At 43.0% G+C, this 21882-nt stretch overlaps 1 protein-coding gene across 4 annotated transcripts in view; it reads left to right on the top strand.

Annotated features, from left to right (window-relative positions):
* KANK4 (KN motif and ankyrin repeat domains 4) overlaps positions 1-21882 on the top strand; it is a 64057-nt gene that overhangs the window by 2065 nt on the left and 40110 nt on the right. The window contains exon 2 of one of the 4 annotated variants that reach the window (XM_083742848.1): positions 6807-6874. The gene's annotated coding sequence lies outside the window, so the exon portion shown is untranslated. Of the gene's footprint in view, positions 1-6806; positions 6875-15852; positions 16418-21882 lie in introns of those variants that run through there. The other 3 variants (XM_083742846.1, XM_083742850.1, XM_083742852.1) reach the window with 3 other exon arrangements.

Raw genomic sequence — 21882 nt, 5'->3', positions numbered from 1 at the left:
CTGATAACTGGGAAACACTGGCCTGCAAGTCCTCCAATTGGAGAACAGCTTTTACCAAAGGTGTCATGGACTTCGAAGAAGCATGAACTCAGGGCAAAAAGGAGAAACGAGCTAAGAGGAAGGCACGTTTGGCAAACCCTCAACTCCTGCCTGGAAACCTATGCCCCCACTGTGGAAGGACGTGTGGATCTAGAATTGGCCTCCAGAGTCACTTATGGACTCACTGTTAAGACCATGTTCTTGGAGAACAATCTTACTCGGGTATGAGTGATCACCAAAGAAGGAGGAGGAAGAAAGGGCAGTCATTAAAACGTTATAGTATCAGAATCATTCCAGGGGACACAGGAGTGGTCAGTAAATGTAATTTTGGCATCACAATGGGGCAATCACATGAGAGCAATCAGAAAGAATCAATTTAATAGACAAGTTAGAGTGGGGGCCTTGGAGGGCCACAAAAAAAACTTGACATCACAGCATGGGACATATAGGAGCATTCAGCACATTAACAAAAACACAGACTTTTTTTGGAGTGCCTTTGGCATCACAGCATATAACCTACTGAAGCAGTTGCATTTTATTTATTTATTTATTATTATTATTATTATTATTATTATTATTATTATTATTATTTTATTGCATTTTTAAAATGACAAATTGAGTCACAAAAAAAAACTTTTGGGACTGGATAGTCACAGGCTGTGCATTAGATACCCCTAGAATGTTAACTGGGAAAAACACTATGTAAATAGTGAATTGGCCCTCTGGAGTTCTGGAAGAGATAAGTTATTCCTTTCAGAACATGGCTTGCTGAAGGTCTTCAGTGACTTCTCTGACATTTTGTGCTTTTAAAGAGTTCTACACAGCACAACAGAGTGATGAAATGGCACCTTTATTTTACAATAGAAAAAAGAACTAAATACAGTATTGTAAACCTGTCAAAGGCAAGACAAAGTGAACATCTGGGGAACACAGGCTTGTTCCATTTAAGATGGACCACACACACACACACACAGACACACACACACACACACACACACACACACACATCTTCAGAAGCCCTGAGTTATGTCTCCCCCCACTTTACTCATAAGATGGCTTTCATATTACACAGACATTGTTTCTTATAAGGGCTTCTGTTTTTTGCAACTCCTTTTCACTGACAAGATTTATATAAGGAAAATGAAATCCCCCATAAGATGAGGATGTAGCTTTGTAAATATTTCATATTCAATATGAAACATATACATCAGATTCACATACCATCATGCTACACAATGTAAGACTGATCCTGAATGTCAATTTCATTTTTTAAATATAGAAGCCAAGAACTAAAATGTCAACTCAGTACATAACACTTACCTTGGGTGCGGTTTGTAGAAAAGGTAAATACTCCAAAAAAATGTATATCAGGGATTTATTGACCTTGTCTTTGCAGTTTAGTTAGGAAAAAAGGTTCAAAGTAAACCCTAAAACTTGCTTCAAGGTGATATACTTAAGAAGGTAGTACCAATGGTAATATATACAATTGTGTGCAACAGAGGTAGACATATCAATCTATTTCTGGTCTATGTTAGTTTCACATGTGTTCATTGCATGCATATATCTTATTCCAGAATCAATGGAGACAGAGTACTTATATGTGGCCAACTACATATCACCCCAAAAGATGTAGTTTTGAATACAATTTGCATATACCAGTTTACTTATTGAGAGATGCAAATGCAGAAATAATTTCTGTAATAGAAACAGAGTCCATCTCACCATGACTGACAAGGAGACCTGCTCTGTTGGCTGCCCAGGTGCTAACCACGAAGGCTTCCCTTTTTATAATTATCTTTAAACCACATTTGGGCTAGAGAACCTTTCAAACAGAAAACTATCCCCAGACAGGCTTTCAAATAGAGGGCTTGTCCTATGTAAAAAAGATCATTTGGCTTTCCTAAGCCTAGCACACTAGAAGCTGCAGGACGGAGGTTTCAGTTAAAATATAAGAAAATATCAGCATTTTCAGATATAAAATTGTTCCTGATAAAATATACATATAAGGTAGAGTCCCATGTAGTGCTAAGTAACTCATTCTAACAGTGCAAGGATTTTTGCTTGTGTATCCCCTCAATCTGTTCTAGGAGTTCCCCTAACACTCTGAGGAGGGTGTGATGCATGTGTGGGGAGTCCCATTGCACAAGCAGAAATTGTTGCACAGCATCAGAAAGCAGGTGGTGGAGGGAGCAAACCTGCTTATGGTATGTGCAATGAAAAGTGTTTGGATGGATAAGATTAAACCAGCTCTAATTCTATAAACTTTATAACTGCAGTCTGCAAAAATAACTGCACTTGGAAAACCAAAAGCTCCTCATATACTTTGCCAAAAATAACCACACACAGCGCTTGAAAAGCACAGCTTTCCGGGAGGCAGAATCTTTAAGGAGCTGAAAGGAGTCTCCATTACAAAGCATTACCCCTGCAAAAGAGTCTCCTGCAACCTTTAGTTGTTTCTGTGCTTCACATAAACCATGGAAACTCCAGGCTATTTTAAATCCTACTTCGGCCCCAGAGTATTTCAACATTAAACCTATAAATCTAATAGGCTTCCTGCATTGTCAAAATTATGGTGCGAGTTTTGTGGACACTGTGCAAATTGTACACATACCATATGTTCCTTTATTAACCTCCCTTCTGAGGCCTCAACACTAGGTAGAGACCGCACAGCTGGAAAGACTGCAAAATGCTCTGATTTTCCTGAAGTGCCAGAGTGACAAAATCCATTTGTCTTTGGCAGAGTAGCCTAATTTCTGATCAAATGCCTTCAGATTGTTTTGCTCCTAGAGTTCTGCTAATGCAGGAAGTTTTGTTTCATGTAATGGTCTACAATTTATAAGAAAAGAACCAGCTGTTAAATAGTATGCATGGTGGTAAAACAAAATAGTAAGGGCACTTGCCTAATTTGCAGTACTGTACTAATACTACAGAACAGCATTTTTCAAACTGGATAACTGCAAAATAAAAAGGTAAAGGGACCCCTGACCAGTAGGTCCAGTCGTGGCCAACTCTGGGGTTGCGGCTCTCATCTCGCTTTATCGGCCGAGGGAGCCGGTGTACAGCTTCTGGGTCATGTGGCCAGCATGACTAAGCCACTTCTGGTGAACCAAAGCAGCGCACGGAAACGCCGTTTACCTTCTCGCCGGAGCGGTACCTATTTACCTACTTGCACTTTGACGTGCTTTCGAACTGCTAGATTGGCAGGAGCAGGGACTGAGCAACGGGAGCTCACCACGTCGCGGGGATTCGAACCGCCGACCTTCTGATCGCCAAGTCCTAGGCTCTGTGGTTTAACCCACAGTGCAACCCGCGTCCCTAACTGCAGCATAGTCCTCGCATTAAAGTAAATTAGAGGCACACTTCAGTCTTACATCGATAAAAGATACACACATTTTCTTAGTAATCTCTCAAACGAATCAAGTGCATGATAGCCAGGAATGGGCAAACAGTTATGTAGGTTTGGTTTCTCTGAGTTTTTCATTTTACCCGCTTTGCAAAGTTTAGTTCTTCACATTTCTACATCAGTTTGAAAAGTGTTTTGATAAAAAGTCCTCGTGAAAATCCATCAGCATTTTTGTGTTGAATTTCTCCTGCCAGATGTCCAGAAAATAAACACCTGACTCTTAGAAGCCCCATATAGGGAAGTTTTCAATGGTTGGGGTTTTTAAAAAAATAATCTGTTGAAAGCTGCCCAGAGTGGCTGGGGCAGATGGTCAGCATATAAATATATAAATATATTAAATATAAATATGTTGTTTTTTATTATTAGCACATTTTAGTATACAGTTTCCCCTAGTTTTTTAACGCATTTTTGTATGTTCCTCTCAATAATGCATGGATTTTGTTTCAGCCCTTACTCTGTTATATTCATTTTTGTACGCATTACTTTGCTGGAGGACTGTACAGTATTGCAAAATTCAGAGTGATGCAAATTTTGAGGGATAACTGTGTTTCAGTTTGCATATTGTTTCAGAAAGTGCAGATCAGGTAGGTTCACCCTTAGAAGCAAACTGAATTTCTCTCCCCACCCCCATGACATGCCACTTAAGACTACAAACCTGGGAATAAAGGGCATAGGTCAATGGTAGAGCACATGCCCAGCATGCAAAAAATCAATCCCTGACATCTCTAGGGAGGATTGGGAATGTCCCCCATCTGAAACCCTGAAGAGCTGCTGCTGGTCTGTGTTTACAATATTGAGCTAGATGGACCAATGATCTGCATTATACTAAGTCCCATTGAACTCAACTTCTGAATAGTCATGTATAGGATTGCTCTAATAGCTGCCGACCCTTCAAAATTTCCCTATTTTCCAGGGACATCCCTGATTTAGAGAAGCTGTCCCGGTTTCTGATTTGATCCCAGAATCAGACCACTTTTCCTTGGGATGTCCCTATTTTCATTGGATAAATGTTGGAGGGTATGGAGTTTTCTGAGCCCTGAGCCATCTGAAGGCAATCCTGTATAGGGAAGTTTTTAAAGTGTTTTATTATGTTTTTATATAAGCTGGAAGCTGTCCAAAGTGGCTGGGGCAACACAGTAAGATGTGCTGGTACAAATAGCAAAATTATCATTATGGAATGGGATGTCCCATTTTCATTGGAGAAATGTTGGAGGGGATGCAGCCGTGAGCAGGATCTAAAGGGCTAGTGCATTATTCTAAGCCAGTGGACACCTCTTCCCTTAAACAACTTATCATCATCATCATCAGTTTGTTTATATTCCACTTTTCTACAAAACTGCCCAAGGCAGCTCACAACATATAAACAATAAAATTGATTCCAAGAATGTATTAGAAACAGAAGTACGTAAACATAGTATCAATAAATACAAAAAACCCAACCTGGATTTGTATAAAAACAACACAACACTAACGTAATTTAACAATTTAAACTAAACATAGTATAAAATAATACAAGCAAACTAACCCAATCAAATAGCTTGAACTAAACAGAAAAGATAACAAAAAAATAGAGCACCACCATGTTTCAGACAATGCAACTGCATTCAATGATTTGGTTCCGAGATTCAATCTTATCCCCATGTAGTAGCAGAAACTGCTTCAGCAAGACACTTCAATTTTAAATGTAGTTTGTCATGTGGTATTAGGGGCTGCTGTTTCAAAAGAAGCAATTGAAAAGGCAATTTCTGGCTTAAGAAATTAGTTTTGGATCTTGGCCCACTGCCAGTCAGGGTTCTGCTTTCTGAGTGATAGAGATGCTTCTGGGATTCCCTACACACGACAGCTGAGCGTTCACAACGTGAAGAAATCCTGGTGCACCTTGACTCTTTATTGCCAGTAATAAGGAACATTTTTCTCTCTCCCATTTCTGGGCCTAGGATAGAAAGACCCCAGCAAATAATCATCTTAATGGGAAACAATAGGAAAAAATAATAGCAGGAGTATTCCCCCCCCCCCCATTTCACTTTTGGAAATATGGCAACCCTGAGCAGGAGTCTCTACTAACAGTGGCGTAGCGTGGGGGGTGCAGGAGGGGCCGGCCGCACCGGGTGCAACATCTGGGGGGGCGCACTCCACGGGTTAGGGGGCACAAAATCCACGGGTTAGAGGGCGCAAATTACTTGCCATGCCCTGGGTGCTGACAACCCACGCTACGCCACTGTCTACTAACACAAATTTGTTCTGCAGACAGAAGAACAAATCATCAAGTAAATAGTGTTGGCTGACCATAAACACATTTTTAATAATTTGACTAATATACGCTATCATTACTGTATTTTATTACTGGATTACTGTATTTTAATACTTTGTTGGAAGCCACCCAGAGTGGCTGGGGAAACCCAGCCAGATGGGCGGGGTGTAAATAATAAATTATTATTATTGTTATCACCATCATCTTTCTGAGTCCTCATATTTGAGACTGGTGAGAATTCCTCTATTAGAACAAAAATAAACGTACCTGTCAACAATGACAAAAGATGCTGTTGGGAAAGTGACATCTAAAAAAACACACCTGGAACTACACTGGCATTTTGAAAGGAGGCCTAAGCAGAATTCACAGACAAATAAAACTTATTGTGGCCAATAGGGGGAAATGTATTTTTGGAGTGGTAGTTTTTTTTTAGAAAGGTTATTATTTTTTATAACCTCCCTACTGCAGAAGGGTTGGGCTTGAGGCTACATTACAGTACTTAGGAATAAATGTCCTGCAGGTTTTAAATGCCAAGCATTTGTATAGTCAAGACCAGCAGAGAGGAAGAAAAACAAGTTGATTGCTGAATGCCTGTACAGTTGTACCTCGGATTGCAGACGCTTCAGGTTACAGATGCTTCAGGTTACAGACTCCGCTAACCCAGAAATAGTACCCTGGGTTAAGAACTTTGCTTCAGGATGAGAACAGAAATTGTGTGGTGACGCAGCGGAAGGCCCCATTAGCTAAAGTGGTACCTCAGGTTAAGAACAGTTTCAGGTTAAGAACGGACCTCCAGAACCTTACTTATTAGTGAAACTCCATTTTAGAAATTTGATGACATAATGAGGAGAGCCCATTGTCGGAGAAATTGTAATTTATATTGGTGAGTGACAGAACAGAAGCTTCCTATCTGAAGAAAAATCGATCTTGTGCAAGCATGTACCTGAGTTTGGGGCAATGGCTTTGTGTAAGGGGTACATGCTGTCTTTCATTCACTAAAGGGAATCTGACCTGAAGGAAAAGAAACACATTTCTAAATATATAATTGGTCAACTATGTATTATCCTGTGTGCTCTTGATTCTTGTTAACTTGTCTAATTTTCTTTTCCTCAGGAAACTTGCAAGTGTGATCCATTTCAGTAATGACAGCCAAACTCGTTTGGAAGGGGCAATGACGTTAGGTGAGTTTTGCCACGATGAGTTGTCTGAACTTAAGAACCTTAACAGTTCTCAGTACCAGTGGATGGTTCCCTGAATGGGAAATTCCCCAATAGGGCTGGAATCGGAGGCAGTGCAGTGCAAGGACTGTGCTAGGTAAAATAAAGCATTTTGCAGTTTGAATTTTGAGAAGAGGCAGCTGGAGTTAGCTAAACAGAGGTGTTGCAGCCTTGGAGAGGGCAGCAGCAGCAGCAGCTGCTCTCTGGGAATCATGCAGAATTAGCAGCTGTGTTGCCCACTAAAGGAGCACCTGTCTGCCTCCACTGTGTTCTGCTTGTATATTTATAATTGGAAGGAATACTACAAAGGCACCATTTGTCTGCAGTGGTCTCGTGTCAAAAGAAAAATGAATCCCATAGCGCTGCCCCTGGAAATTCTCACCACTCAAGGAAGCATGAGAAGACAGTAACACTAGTTTTTCCTTCTGCTATTTTTGTCACACATCTTTTTGCATTGGCTACTGTTATTCTCCATATATTTTATAAGCTGTTGGCTTTGTATTTATAAACTATATATAATGTAAAAAAGCACAAAGATAGGAAAGCATTGACCAAAGTATTGGTAGCTAGCCATGACTTTTAGACTAGGGGAGGAATGGGAAAGCTGTGGCCAGATGTTGTTGGGCTATAACTCCCATTATCCCCGATTATCGGCCATGCTTTATTCTCTAACAAGTACATTTAAGGTTGCAGCTCACAATGTGTCATCTTAAATGCATTTTAACTGGTGAAAGTTCTACTGAAATTAATAAATGCACTTCAGATTCTTCAGCCAATTCTGAACGATACAGCCATGTGCTCAGTTTAATACATGCTCCTCATGAAATAGCTTTTTATAACAAATATAAATATCACTCTGTCTGGCTGAGGTACAGCATGCTGGTTTCTAATTTCTTTGAGACATCTATCAATAGCTACGTCTGCCTGCAAAATATTGCTTAATTTTTCATTCTGTTTTTAGACGGAAATATGCACAGCCTTAATCTTAAACCTTTGCACGCTGAGCACCAGATGAAAATAAATTGCGAGCCGGAAAATGGAACTAAAACAAAGGCAATTGAAAATGACTTTGGGAGAAAAATAAACTCATTCTTCCTAAAAGAAGGATTTTAAAACATAGCATTGAAACACTTACTCTGAATTAATCCCACTGAAGTAAATGCAAAAGTTTGGAGGCTGAGGGTTGCAAATACAGTTGTACCTCGGAAGTCCTGCAGCCAATCGGAAGCTGTGTCAGATGTTTGGGTTCCAAAGAACGTTTGCAAACTGGAACACTCACTTCCGGGTTTGCCGCGTTCAGGAGCCAAAACATTTGACTCGGAAGGCGTTTGGGATCCAAGGTACGACTGTATAGGAAAGAACCCTCACATTCCAGAGTTACACTGCATTCTTCTAAGTGCATAGCACTATTTGTATGTTGTTTACATGGCTGATGGCTGCATACATTACACACATTTAAAGCAAACACCTCAAGAATCTTGGGAACTGTAGTTTAAGGGTGCTGATGACTCTGTGAGGGGTAAACTACAGTTCTTGGCATTCTTTTTCAGGGTAACATGTTTAAAAATATGGTGTATGCACATATAATGTGTGATGTATACACATTTGGTGTATACACACAACAGCTCGCATGGTTTTTAAAGCTTGGCAACTCCAGGTAAATTGGTTTGGCAGTAAGTTTACATGAAGAACTTCCCAATGCTTTAAAAGCTATCCAAGTCCACAAGCGGAAGGAAAAATAAAATTGATTGCAAGGCTTACCTAGAATAAATAAAGTTAGACAGTTTCTGATCTTTTTAGAGCTGGCTTGTGAATGTTTTCACACAAGACTGGATTGTTGGAAGTATCTGTCTAACAAGACTGGGGCACTAGTTTGTCCTAAATCCACTTACACATACAGACCACAGTCTTCCAGAGTCAGAGAGAAAACACAGATGTGCTAAGAAAGCATTATCCTACAAATTAAATATTACCAGATATTCAAATAAGCAAGTCAAACCGAAAATCCTTCAGGGTTACCTGCCAATTTGGCGTGGAGTAAGAAAAAGTATTAGCTCTAAATATGATAGTCAGAAGCTTCCATTTCAGTGTATATTATTTTGGCTTTCTTTCTTTTTTTAACCTACCCGACTTTGATTTGAATAGCCCTCAAACACAACTTTTAAAGCAAAAATATATCAGGTTTGCTCCTAACTGCATTTATGATGGGAAAAGTACATTCTTTATGTCAGTTACAGATAGGTAGCCGTGTTGGTCTGCCATAGTCAAAACAAAAAAAATTCCTTCCAGTAGCACCTTAAAGACCAACTAAGTCAGTTCTTGGTATGAGCTTTCGTGTGCATGCACACTTCTTCAGATACACTGAAACAGAAGTTTCCAGACCCTTCTATATAGTGAGAAGGTGGGGAGGGGTATTACTCAGAAGGGTGGTGGGAATGGGTGGTTGGCAGATAGCTGTGATGAGCCTGTTGACGACTCTTAACGACTGCAATAGGTCTTACAGGGAGAAGCAAGGGGTGAAAAGGTGAAAAATGGCTTTGTCATGTATAATGAGATAAGAATCCAAGGTCTTTGTTCAGGCCAGGTTTCTCCATGGTTTTAAGTTTGGTGATAAGTTGTAATTCAGCAGCTTCTCTTTCCAGTCTATTTCTGAAATTCCTTTGTAGTAAAACAGCTACTTTGAGATCTTGTATAGAATGTCCTGGGAGATTGAAGTGTTCTCCTACTGGTTTCTCTGTCTTGTGATTCCTGATGTCCGATTTATGTCCGTTTATTCTTTGGCGTAAGGTCTGGCCTGTTTGTCCAATATAGAGAGCTGAAGGACACTGTTGGCATTTGATGGCATACACAATGTTAGACGATGAGCAATTAAATAGTCCCGAGATGGTATGTGTGATGTTGTTGGGGCCAGTAATGGTGTTGTCCGGGTGTATGTGGCAGCAAAGTTGGCATCTGGGTTTATTGCAGGCTCTGGTGCCACTGTCCGTGTTAGGTCTGGTTGTAGTATTATTGTGGGTTAGGAGTTGTTTAAGACTGGGTGGCTGTCTGTAGGCAATGAAAGGTCTTCCTCCCAGAGCTTGAGAAAGAGAACTGTCATTGTCCAGGAGAGGTTGTAGATCTTTATGTCAATGCATCATAGAGGAAGATGATTGTGTGGAACAAAAACAGCAGTTAAACAGACAAAGGCACCCTTCCAATCCTTGTCTATTTGAAAAACAGAAGGATTGATTAGTCTATTTTAGTTCCCATTACTTGTGCTCTTTGCATTTCTGACTGCCTGATATTATATTCGTAGCTGGCCATGTCTGCATTGGTTGCATATCGTACAAGCAAATTGGGTCCAGACAATCTCACAAGAGCTAGACACGCCATATAAAAGGTAAAGGTAAAGGGAACCGCCGACCTTCTGATCGCCTAGTCCTAGGCTCTGGGGTTTAACCCACAGCGCCACCCGCAGGCAATGCTTGAAGCACAACAGCAACCCATCCCACATTTTTACAGATGGACCCTACTTCTTTTTATGCACAATCTATCCTAACCAACCCACTTCCTTCCCTTTTCCCTCCCACATTCAAAACATCCAGCCTCATCCCACTTCCTTTCCTTTCTTTTTTAAACTTCCTTCTCCCCTCTCCACCAGCTAAGATGCTGGAAATACGGGGGGTGGGGTGGGGGGAATTTGCATACATATTCTCAAGCAAGGTTTACCATTGAGCCTCGATTTTTCTCTTCACAGTAATGGGCTTGCAATCCAAGCTGTGCTCCCCTAGAACTTGGTAGAGCGAACCCATTTTCTATCACCCTCCTCTGCGTTTGGGGCCCTGAGACACACAATCTGCTCATGGTGATATAAGAGCTTTTGCTTCCACATCTGCTGACAGCTCCCCTAGACATACAAGGTCAAAGGGCACATTCTGGATCTTCACATGTCAAGACAATAAGAATCAATTTTAATTTTCAAAAGACAGAGCTATTGCTGAAGAAGATCACTAAATGCTACTAATTTATTTAGGCCCCAGGGGTCTTGGAAGGTAATCTCATTAAGGTGAAATACTGCCTACGTGCAGGCGTGGGACTCAACCTTAACCTTCAATTCACATTGCATTGCCTGCTAGCATTGTTTGATTAAATACTGCTTTATCTGACTCATGGATTAATACTCATCTCAGAACTATCATAAAATATAAGGTAAGGATGGCCTCGTGAGGTGTACTGTACTGCCACCACCCTTCCCGCTCTCTGTCCCATCTGCTCAACATGACAAGTTCTCAATGCATGTTTCAGAAGGAAAATAATCACTTGTGTTATTCTTCCCACCTTTATTCTATATTGGAAACAGATGCCTGAGAATCTGCCCTTGAGGACGTATGTGGAAGTTGAAAAATAAGGACAATTAGGCTGTGCTACACACACCCATTTACTTTGTAGCCTCTCCTCATATGAATTGACTCAGAAACTGTGGCCATCATCTGAAGCCCTTCTTTGTGTGCCTCTTCCACAAGAAGTCTGGAGGGTGGAAACAGAAGAACGGGCCTTTTCTGTGGTGGCCCCCCACTTGTAGAACGCTCTCCCAAGGGAGGCTCACCTGGCAGCTTCATTACGTATATTTAGGTAGGGTTGCCATATTTTGAAGAGTAAAAAAAGAGGGACACCTTTGCTGACTTCTACTTCTAAATCTGGATCGCTATGGTGACTCTCATTTTACATACCCATGAAAAAGACGACATATGGCAACCCTAATTTTAAGCTCCAGGCAAAAACATTCTTCTTCTCTCAGGCCTTTGGTTAATTAAACAATCTAGGGCCTTTTAAATTGGGAGGGGGGAGAGAGGGAATCTTGTTTTTGTTGGTTACTATGGTGTGCATTTTTGTGTTCTTGTGATCTTTGGATGAGGGGTGGTATAGAAGTTTAATAAATAAATAATATTTATTAAAAATTAAAAATCAATGTTAACCACAACCCATAGCTATCCTGTATCTACCCTATAGTTTATTTTGAAATGCTGACTGTGCACACATTACTGGCTAAAAACACAGTGAAGTCAGTATGGTTGTATTTCTAAGTCACCTGATGTTTGCCTGTTATGTACTGAAGTTCTCACCCTAGCCACCAGGGGGTATTGTGTATATAGTTTTCACTCAGGTCCAGGTAAGTTAATTTAGGCGGGAAACTCTGGGCTGCTGTTGGTAAAATGTTGACAGCGGCTGCCTATAAAAGTAGGCCGGCTGAGCTGTTTGCTGTTCAGTTCAGTCCCAGTTTACTTATAAAGAACTACTTGGAGAAATATCTGTGTCGTCTGCTATGTCCACCCACTACTTAATAGTGGGTGGAGAAGGGGCATGGATGTCCTTATATGGCTGAAGTTTTCACATCAGATCAAAGCTGGTTTGGGAAAAATTCATCAGAACACAGTATTTTCCAAGAAACTACAGGACAGATGTAGATTGCAGCTAACTGTGTATACTCTACAGAGCTTCACAATCTAATGCTGGGAGTATGGATGCATTCTCTACCCCCAACCAAATTGTGAAATAAAGGGCTAGCTGCATTTTTAGCCAGTATTGCATGCACAGCCTTACAGCAGCTAAACCTGAGTAACTGTAGGTGTAGTCAGAAAATGTTATTGATGCCAAATATTTGTCAGTGCTTCAGTTCAAATTTACACCTCTGTTGCTGTTATTTCTCCAGACTAGAAGTGAAAATCAGCGTTAAATCCAGCCAGCTTGAGATGTATGAAACATCCACTATATCTTCTCAAGCAATGTTCACTTTTTGTTTTCTCCATTAACATTTCAGATTATAATCTTTTCCCTTTTTTGCACATTCACCAAGCAGCAGAGGTGGTGGCTCAAATCCTCTGATCTTATCCTTGAATAAATATAAATCTCAGATAGCCAAAAGCTGGAGATAAACCGCACAAATTATATGGCATACTACCTCTGAAGCATATGGAATTGGCTGTATATTTAAAAAATTGAAAAATGTCCATTGGTCATTGCAAGTGTATTGCTCATAGCTTGAAAAATGAAGGAAACAGCTTTTTAATTTTATTTTTAAAAAACAACAATACATGAATATCCCAAGTTATTCTCTGTTGTAAGTAAACCCCTGTATGATTTACTCCCAAACTGACAATATTCCTTCTCTCTCTGAATATAATACTTAGGGTGGTCATTTATGTCTAACAAAAAAAAGACACAGATTTGAATACAATTAGCATCTACCACTAGAGAGAGAGAGACTGCCTGCCTGTTCAGTTTGTTGTCTAGGTGCCTGCTGTTGATGGACAACTTCAATGACCCTGCTCTCCTTTTTTCTGATGAATTATATTTAAACCAGACTTGGGTCAGACAATCCTTCAGTAACAACCCTGTCCTCTGCAAACTAGTGCAAATGACTACTTTATTCTCAATCCTAAACTCTCATTTTCTTGCATTTTAAAAAAAGTGTAATGATAGCTCAGTTGGTAAAGCATCAGACTCTTAATCTGTGTCTTGAACCCCTGGCCTACCTGGCAGCAAGTCAAAATGTTGCATCCAAAGTCCGAAATCCAGGGGTCATGCAGCCACACAAGCCAAGTCCAAAGTCCAGGAAACACAGTCCAGGTCCAAGTAGCAACGTGGGAAGTTCCACAATCAGCATACAGTTCAGAGTCAAACCCAAAGCAGAATCCCAGAGAAATCCAGGAGCATCCAAGCCAAAGTGCCTCAAGATGGGCAGCTGAGCAGACACAGCACCTCAGCTCTGCTTCCCTCTTTGCATGCTGATTGCAGCATCGCAGCATCTGGGCTTGATGGGGCAGGTGACCCTCACCTGTTCTGAGCCTATCACACACTTCCTCCCAGAGTTAGCGAGCCCCACCTGGCCAACTAGGGAGCTGGGCTGTGGGCTATTGCCTACCTCAGCCTCTTACAGCACCACTCCTGCTGCTCCCTACGCCTCAGAGCCCACTGTGTTCATGATGGGTCCTGCTGCTCCGGTTCCTGTGCACTGACAGCCATCCCCTTGCCGTCCTACATCACCTTGTGAGTACACTCCTTCCTTCCCTATCCCCTGCTTGCTCTGGTTTGTCCCAGTCCCAGCCTCACCCCTCGCCAGGATATTCTTCCTCCTCCTCCTCACCATCGTCCTACCAGTTCATGACAATCTGAGGGTTGTAGGTTCAAGAGCCTCAGGTTCTACTAGTTTTGGTTTCTGTTTTATTAAGCTTTGCTCTTTGATTCCTGCAGCTTGCATAGCAATCTAACCTCACATGTTCAATTTGCAAGAACACCAGCAACACCTAAGTCTAGGAAACAGTACCTTTGTTGCATAACTGGGCCAACTAATGCTGTATATCTTGCGAAACTATATTGGGTGAATTGATTCAGGAGCACATTTCCAGAAGAGAAAAGAAAACGTATTTTTAGCCATAAATAGTTTATTGCTGAGAAACAAGTTGGGAAGGATGAATTTCCCCCTTCTAGGGCATCTTGCTCTTAGCACCGGAGTAGCATTGCATTGCTGGTTTCAGTACAAGGAGAAAGATTGATGAGTGGGACTTGGTGTGTCTGGGAACCTGATCTTGCATTAATGAGAGCACTGCTATACGACTGCCAAGTGTCTCCTGTCCAGGAGCAGACAGAAGGCCAAAGAGCAAAACAGAGTGCATACCTAACAGTCTCATTTACATTGCTGGAACAACACAAGCCCAAGCAAGGCCATGTCTTGTCAGATTCTCAGTGTAAGTGTGTGAACCATATGTTGTGTTGGGTGCAAACTGCTTGTTTTCATATTCTAATTTATTTAAGTGTGTACTATTGCCTAGTAATAGGACAGATTTTTTTTTTAAGTGTTTTCTGTGTGTTTGAACCGTATCACAAGACAACCCAAAAGCAGCAGCAGCTGAAATAATCACTGATTTAGAAATGGCAAGAGGCAACTATCTCAAGATGTTTCCCACTTGTCATATGTTTGGCAATGATAGCTTGGGTCCATGTTCCAGTCTGTTAAAGCCTAGAGGCTACTTGAAAGGGTAGACACACTAGAGGGCATCCAAAGATGCTTGGAAAATGTGTGGGCCATTTTATAGGACCCCACCCCCTCACAGTTTGGTACTGGCCACTGAAAAGATCTGTGGTAGCTCTCTTCTCCCCTCTGCTCATGGAGAAAGGACATAGCTAGGCAAATATCTGGATATTTCCTCAACATTGAGAGGACTGTCTTGCAATGACTTCTGGAATTCTAGTTCGGCACATGGAAAGGGAGTTCAGATGGCCCATTGCTCACCACAATGGCAGCTGCATGTGCTGGCTCTAAGCTTCCTAGTCATAGCATGCATGTATTGGGACCCAAAGATGTGCTGGGCTAATACACCATGGCATTAATCTTTTGCACCAACCACTTTTCTGGTACGTGGCACAATACTTATGAAATGACAACATTGTGACCTTACATGGGTCATGCAATTCTATGAAAGCTTCCTTATTAGCTGGTTTAATTTCCACTGTTGCTGGCAAGAAGCCAGTTCACATAGTATATGAAAAGGTGTGTGAAAATCCCAAAGGAGGTGGACCTAGATATGGGCACTGTTCATGCTCAAAAGCATTGTCATTATATTTATTACACCTTCGAAGAATGAACCCCAGTACTGTATTCCAGACAATTGACTTCTGGATCACAATAGAGCTCTGTTTGCTGCAATTAAGGTCTGCAGTCACGGTCACCGTTTGAAGTATTCCGAACCTTTGCATGCAAATTACAGCCTCTAGATAGAAATTATCTCCAGAATGCCCTTTGAAAACGAGCAGGAAGAAAGGGCAGCAATGCGGTTCAAACCCCTTAGGCGCAGAAACCACTGGATGACCTTGGCTCGGTCACCGTCTCTCAGCCTGCCCTACATCACAAGGTTGTTGTTGGAACAGGGTTAAAAATGCGAGGAATGAAGAGGCGATCCTGAAGTCCTTGGGGTGAAGAAGGGCGGGCTAGAAATGCTAGAGAGAAAAGGAAAGGTCAGAGGGAACGATCTGCGAAGCCCGCCCCGCCCCAATAACTCTGCCCTAACTACCTTTGCTCTCTCGGCTTTTCGCGGGGCTCACTTCGAAATAAGCACACGTAAGCCCAACGGCCACGAAGGAGATGCGTGCACACATATAGGACACTCGAATGCTTCCTTTTAACGCGATCACGAGAGGTGGCTCTCTGTGCGCGCCAGCCCAAGCAGCGCAGGGGAGGGGGCAGCGTCTCTCTCTCTCTCTCTTTTGCAACGCCAGAGCATTGTGGGCAGATTTTCCCCTGCAGCGAGCAAGGAGGCTCATAAACTCTGCAAAGAAGCCCCGCTTGCTTCTCCAGCACCTCGCCGGACTCCAGAGAGCGCTGTGCAGCCGGCCCAGGGAGGGGAGCTGCAGGAGCAGCAGCCGCCCCAACCCCGGCCGGCGCAGGAGGGCAAAGGAGCCCCGGGCGGACACCTCCTCGGCGCGGCCGGGGGGCTCACTCCGGCCAGCTGCAGTCCCAGCCACGGGGCCCAGGTAAAGGAAACTTGCCTCCTTCTTTGTGCGCCTTCGCTTCCGCGCCGGCAGAGCTCAAGGTCTGGGCTGCTGCTGCTGCCGCCTCCCCATTGCAAAGGACCAATGGGACTTTAAAAAAAACCAAAACATTTTGCTCCCGGGGCTCGATCGCCAAGAGATCGGGATCTTCCGATCTTAGAACAGGCTGGCCAGAAATAAGGATGGAGGAGAGAGAGCAAGAGGCTCAAAGGGGGTGTGGGTGCGGCGAATAAATTTGGGGGAGAGTCGATGGTGGCGGGACTGAAGCTGCGCAGCGCGAGAACGCAGTTTCGAGTAGGTTTAGCCGGAGGAAATGCGAACTGAGGCTCTATTATATTATATTATTATAATCATCATCGTCATCATCATCATCATGAATGGTGATGATAAGGACTCTTTTTCCTTGGGCAGTTTGCTGCTTCCCAAAGTGCTCGCTTCCTGGCATGGAGCGGCTGCCCCCTACAGGATCATGCTCAAAGGGAAGAAATGTAATCTGTCCCTGCCGTGTTGAAAACCAAGGACAGGAAAAGCCCGGCGCTCTAAGAGAAGCGCAGCTCAGCGCCACTGATGGGTCCTCCTTGTCACTTGCTGAGTTCAGCTGATCTCCCGTTCTCGGTGCCTTTCTTTTTTACCTTGCTCAGCTCGTTTGTCTGCTGGTGCGATTCGGGTTCTCCTCCCGATCGGTTTAAACAGGGTAGGGACTCAGACCTCAGATGCATGAAAGGAGAAAGATAGAAAGAGTGCTTCTGAGCAAGCACAGAGTGCTTTCTCCTCAGCAAGTCACCCCACCCATTTAACTTCTGCATCTTTAAAGTGTCTGGTTGTGGGGAGAGGCGCAGGTTCTGTTGTATTTAGAATACCAGTGATTTTGTGTTGGGAAGGCTCCAGAAGAGTATCTGATTTAAATAATTTCTAGAGTCGGGGCTACATCACATGTCCTAATTTTTAACATAGAATCATAGACATGTCAGAAACAACCTCACAACCCCCTTCCCTTTATGTAATTGTTTTATTTGAATTGAAAGCACAGGTATTGTGTGATTGGACTTGTTTGTGGATAGCAAACTCTTACAACTATTGATGGTCAGACACGCCTCCTCAGTTCATCCCTCCTGATAGCATCCTGGCATTTATTTATGTGAACGTATAGATTACCTGTCCTAGGGGCAGAGAGCGACTTACATACCTGATACTTCATACAAAGAACAGACAGGTGCCAAGGGATTCACAATTCCCTTCCGGTTCTCTTTTTAACTCCTTTGTCCAAAACCAAGGGGTTTCTTTTCCCAGCCTAATGTATTCTGCAGATGTGCAGAGGGATGGCAAGTTTCCTCTTAGTATTACGGCTGTTTCGTGGAAGCCTGATTCCTCTTTTACTAATTTATTTATTGTTGAAACAAGAGATGTGCCCTCCTGCACTGGTGAGGCAAGGGAAGCACACATTTCCTTTTAAAGAATGAAATACGGAAGGAAAACAAAAAAAGATGTTCTTAAATAGCTAGCTACTGCTGCAGGAGAAGGAAAAACTTCCTTGAGTTTCCAGATTTTTTACCTTTTAAAGCAAGGGCGGCTAAACTCAGGCCTGAGGGCTGAATATGGTCCTGCAAGCTGCTCCGTCCAGCTTGAGGGCCTGTTTCGAAATAAAAGTAGGTGGAACACTGGATGTGACTCTTATCTTTCTGCCATAGGCTTCATTCCAGCTATGTGAAATTCAGGTATTTCTATACTCGCACCCATATACACGTATCTCCTAAGCAATAGGCATATGCGCAGTTCAGGGACGCATCCCAGCCAGGCAAAAGCACTTGAAGAGTGTTTATTGTAGGGCTGGTAAGCACCTGGCCTGTGGAGACTGTATGAGGCCTGACAGGAGACACAGCCTGGGAAGATTCCTGAGGGCTACAGCGATAGGTCTGGTGGGCCACATTGGCCTCTGGGCATGAGGTTCCCCACCCTTGATTTAGTGCTGTTGTTCCGAACTATCCAGGCACCCACTAGTCGGCGCAGGACTTGGGATTCTTGGCTTGGTTACTACTAAGGGTGTTATTCCAAAGATGGCCGCGCCGCACAGTCCAAACATAGATCAGGTTACCAGCAGTGTTTTGAAACTCCCATTGTTCTAGGAGCATTTTGCGACAGGGAATTTCATTAACGCGAGCAGTTTCTGAGCTCTGGGCACAGTACTGCGCTTAAGATTTCAGAATAAAACTGCAGAGTGGAAGGAAAGGAGGACCTTTTTCTGCCTCCCTGCTTCCAGCTACTCTCTGAAGACTGGAGAAGAGACCCTCCTAAGAATATTAGGGGGGTGGGCAGGGAAAGGACTAGACCATGTGAAAAATGAACATAGTATTTTAGTTGCAGTCCATTGATTTTCAGCTTTGTATTCTTGTTATATAAAAAAAGTGCGCCTAGATATTCCATTGTTGCACCCATAACCCAGATTTAAGGTGCCATTTAGCTCCTAGCTTTCATAGCTCAGTTTCTTAAACTGATTACCAGGTGTGCAAATCAGCCACTTAAATCAGAGTTCTAAGTTACAAAGATTGGCATAAATTACGAAGACACCATCCCGGCACTTGGCATGCCTCCTGAGCTCTGCTTTTGGAGAGTGGGGTAGGCACAGCCATTTATGTGTTTTACATACTGAGGCATGGGATCGGGCTAGCAAGTGGGCACTTCTGTCAGGAGGCTGGGTCCACTTGCGCTGGCGCAACCAGTGATGCATTCTTGGAGATGGGAGCAGTTGACAGCTCACTATCCACTCTAGGCTCAGGTGCTCCCCTGGGGGTGGGAAGTGCTTCACTGGCTGCAAGTGGAGCTGAGGCCTAGTTAGGCGGCTCTCCCTCAATGCTTGGGGGTGTGTGCTTTCTCTGAACAAGTACCTCTCCACAATATGGGTCAGCACCTCCCAGACCACTGGGTCCCTCCCCAGAATAAGGTTCCACTCTTCCTATTCCTTCTCTGAAGTCAAGAAGTCTCCACAGGACTCAAAACGGCTTCATAAAAATATAGTTGGCAAATAATCTGTAGTCTGAAACCTAAATTCATGCTTATGAATAGAGAGTACTTGTCTCGCTGCCTTTCATTGCTATATTGCAGTGTTTAGAAGTGGGATGACTGTACTATTCCCCCCTCCTTTCTCTTGTTTGTGAGAGAAGTAGTTTGGTTAGATTGCATAGAGACTTGTTTGTACAAGTGAGCCTGGGTGGGTGTGAACAAACTGAGGAGAGCAGAACTGAAGCACACGAAGTCCGAATTGGGTCACTACATTCTGTAGAGTTCAGAGTTGAGAAATTCAGATTCCTACGAAAGGTTTACCTCCCTCACTCTTGGGCCTATGAGAGCCTGTTCAGCCAAAATATTTAGGTGCGGTTATCTGCCAAATGAGGAAATAAACAATTTACTTCAAAGCATTGTGTAGGACCAACGTAATTCTGGGGAATTAAGAAATTTCTCAGAATTAAGAGATTAAGAGTATGCTAGCAAATCAATATTTTCATCTTCTTCACTGCCTTGTTTTCATATTCTCCCTGGTACAGTGTTCCCCCTGGTACAATTCTAGGCACTCAAGGTGGCGTACCTGGTTCTCCCCCTCTGCAATTAACTCCCCACAACAACCCTGTGAGGTAGGTCAGTTGAGAGGCAATGATGGCCCAAGATCATCAAACGAGCTTCATGGCTGAGTGGGGATTTGAACCCTGGTCTCCCAGGCCTTGTCTGACGCTTTAACCACTACACCACACAGGCTCTGTCATGTGTCATATAACATTACTATAAACACATCAGAACGAATGTTCAGTGAGGATTGTCATTAGGAAGTGACCTTTGCTGATACTTGGTGCAGGCTGGGTTTTGTCTTTTAACCTTTATCTCTTGGAGATGTCTGTTTGACACCATTTTGGTTACAAGACAAGGAAATGTCGGCTGGTGAGTCAAATACCGATAAAGAATAAGCAAAGCGCAGCCTCCTTAAGTGGCAGTCTCCACTTGGCAGAGCAGGATATATGTGGCTCCCATCCCAAACCAATTGGGCCATTAATCATCATGAAACATGTAGGGCGAGCTAAAGACTAGGCACTTAATTCTGGTCACAAATTAGTCTAAAACCTGTGTGATAGCACCGGCTCAAATGGAGGCACCTTAGCATTTAAATGCTGATAGCAGAAACAGGTGTTAGATTCTCAAAACCTCTTCGCAGGTTATAAAAAATGCCCATGTTAAATCAAACACTCATTTCAGTTTTTAATAACTTTGCAGGTCCAGGCTGAACTGTCTGTGGAGACTTTTTTGGGTCACATGACTCCTTAAAAAATGAACAAACACGGTTAAGGTTTGCAGGCCTGTTTCCCCACCCCCTCAAACTCCACTATTCCACATGATGAATGTGGGAAAATGATTGCTTGTACATAAGAGCATGAGCAAAGTTCTTGATATTGCAGGGTGCTTTCATAACTAAAAGCATCCTTGGAGCATGATCAACGCGTGGACAGCTCATGCTGTCCTAATGATTGGTCCACGTAACATAGCCTGATTGTCTGCGTGGTCTAGTGCGATGGTCCTTATCTGCTGGCTTAGAAAAGGTTGCATTCCTTGTATTTTGTATCTTTCGGACTTTACACAATAAAGGCTGTGCTGCAGCAGCTCGAAGGCAGCCAGAATTCTTCAACCCATCTCTGTGTGAGACTGATTCTTACTGATGGCGAGCTGGATCTCGTCAGATGAACATGCCTTTCTGCTTTTGTCTTGTTCCATGATCACAATATGGAAATTATGAAGAGAAGTCATACCCACCAAACCACTAATTTTCATAGAAAGCAGGAGCCTACTTCTGAAAAGGTGTTCACATACTGTACCTGAGGTTGATGGGGGCAGAAAACTGTCTCACAGACAGAGGGTCATTCCAGACAAGTGTTCCCCAACTTGGTGCCCGCCAGATATTTGGGACTCCAGTCCCCCTCAGCCCAAGTCAACAGCCAGGATTATGGAAGCTGTAGCTAGAAACATTAGGGGGTGGGGAGCCCAAGGTCACAGAAAGCTGTTCTACCTGTTGGTCTTAACTTTGCTGGATTGCCATATGTAGGACATAGAACAATGTGCATGATGGACAGCAGAATCTTAAGTATCAACCACACAAAACAAGCTCATTGGAAACCACTCAACGTTGCATATTTATTACAGTGGAACCTCAGGTTAAGTACTTAATTTGTTCTGGAGGTCTGTTCTTAACCTGAAACTGTTCTTAACCTGAAGCACCACTTTAGCTAATGGGGCCTCCCACTGCTGCCGTGCTGCCACCGCATGATTTCTGGTCTCATCCTGAAGCAAAGTTCTTAACCCAAGGTAATATTTCTGGGTTAGCAGAGTCTGTAACCTGAAGCATATGTAACCAGAAGCGTATGTAACCTGAGGTACCACTGTATAGACATTGTTCTCCAGTTGTCTGCATA

The sequence above is a fragment of the Podarcis gaigeae genome (genome assembly GCF_964106915.1).
Source record: "Podarcis gaigeae genome assembly, chromosome: 6".
Lineage (NCBI taxonomy): Eukaryota > Metazoa > Chordata > Lepidosauria > Squamata > Lacertidae > Podarcis > Podarcis gaigeae.
Note: the sequence above shows the minus strand (reverse complement) of the source record. Positions and strands in the feature narration are given on the sequence as shown.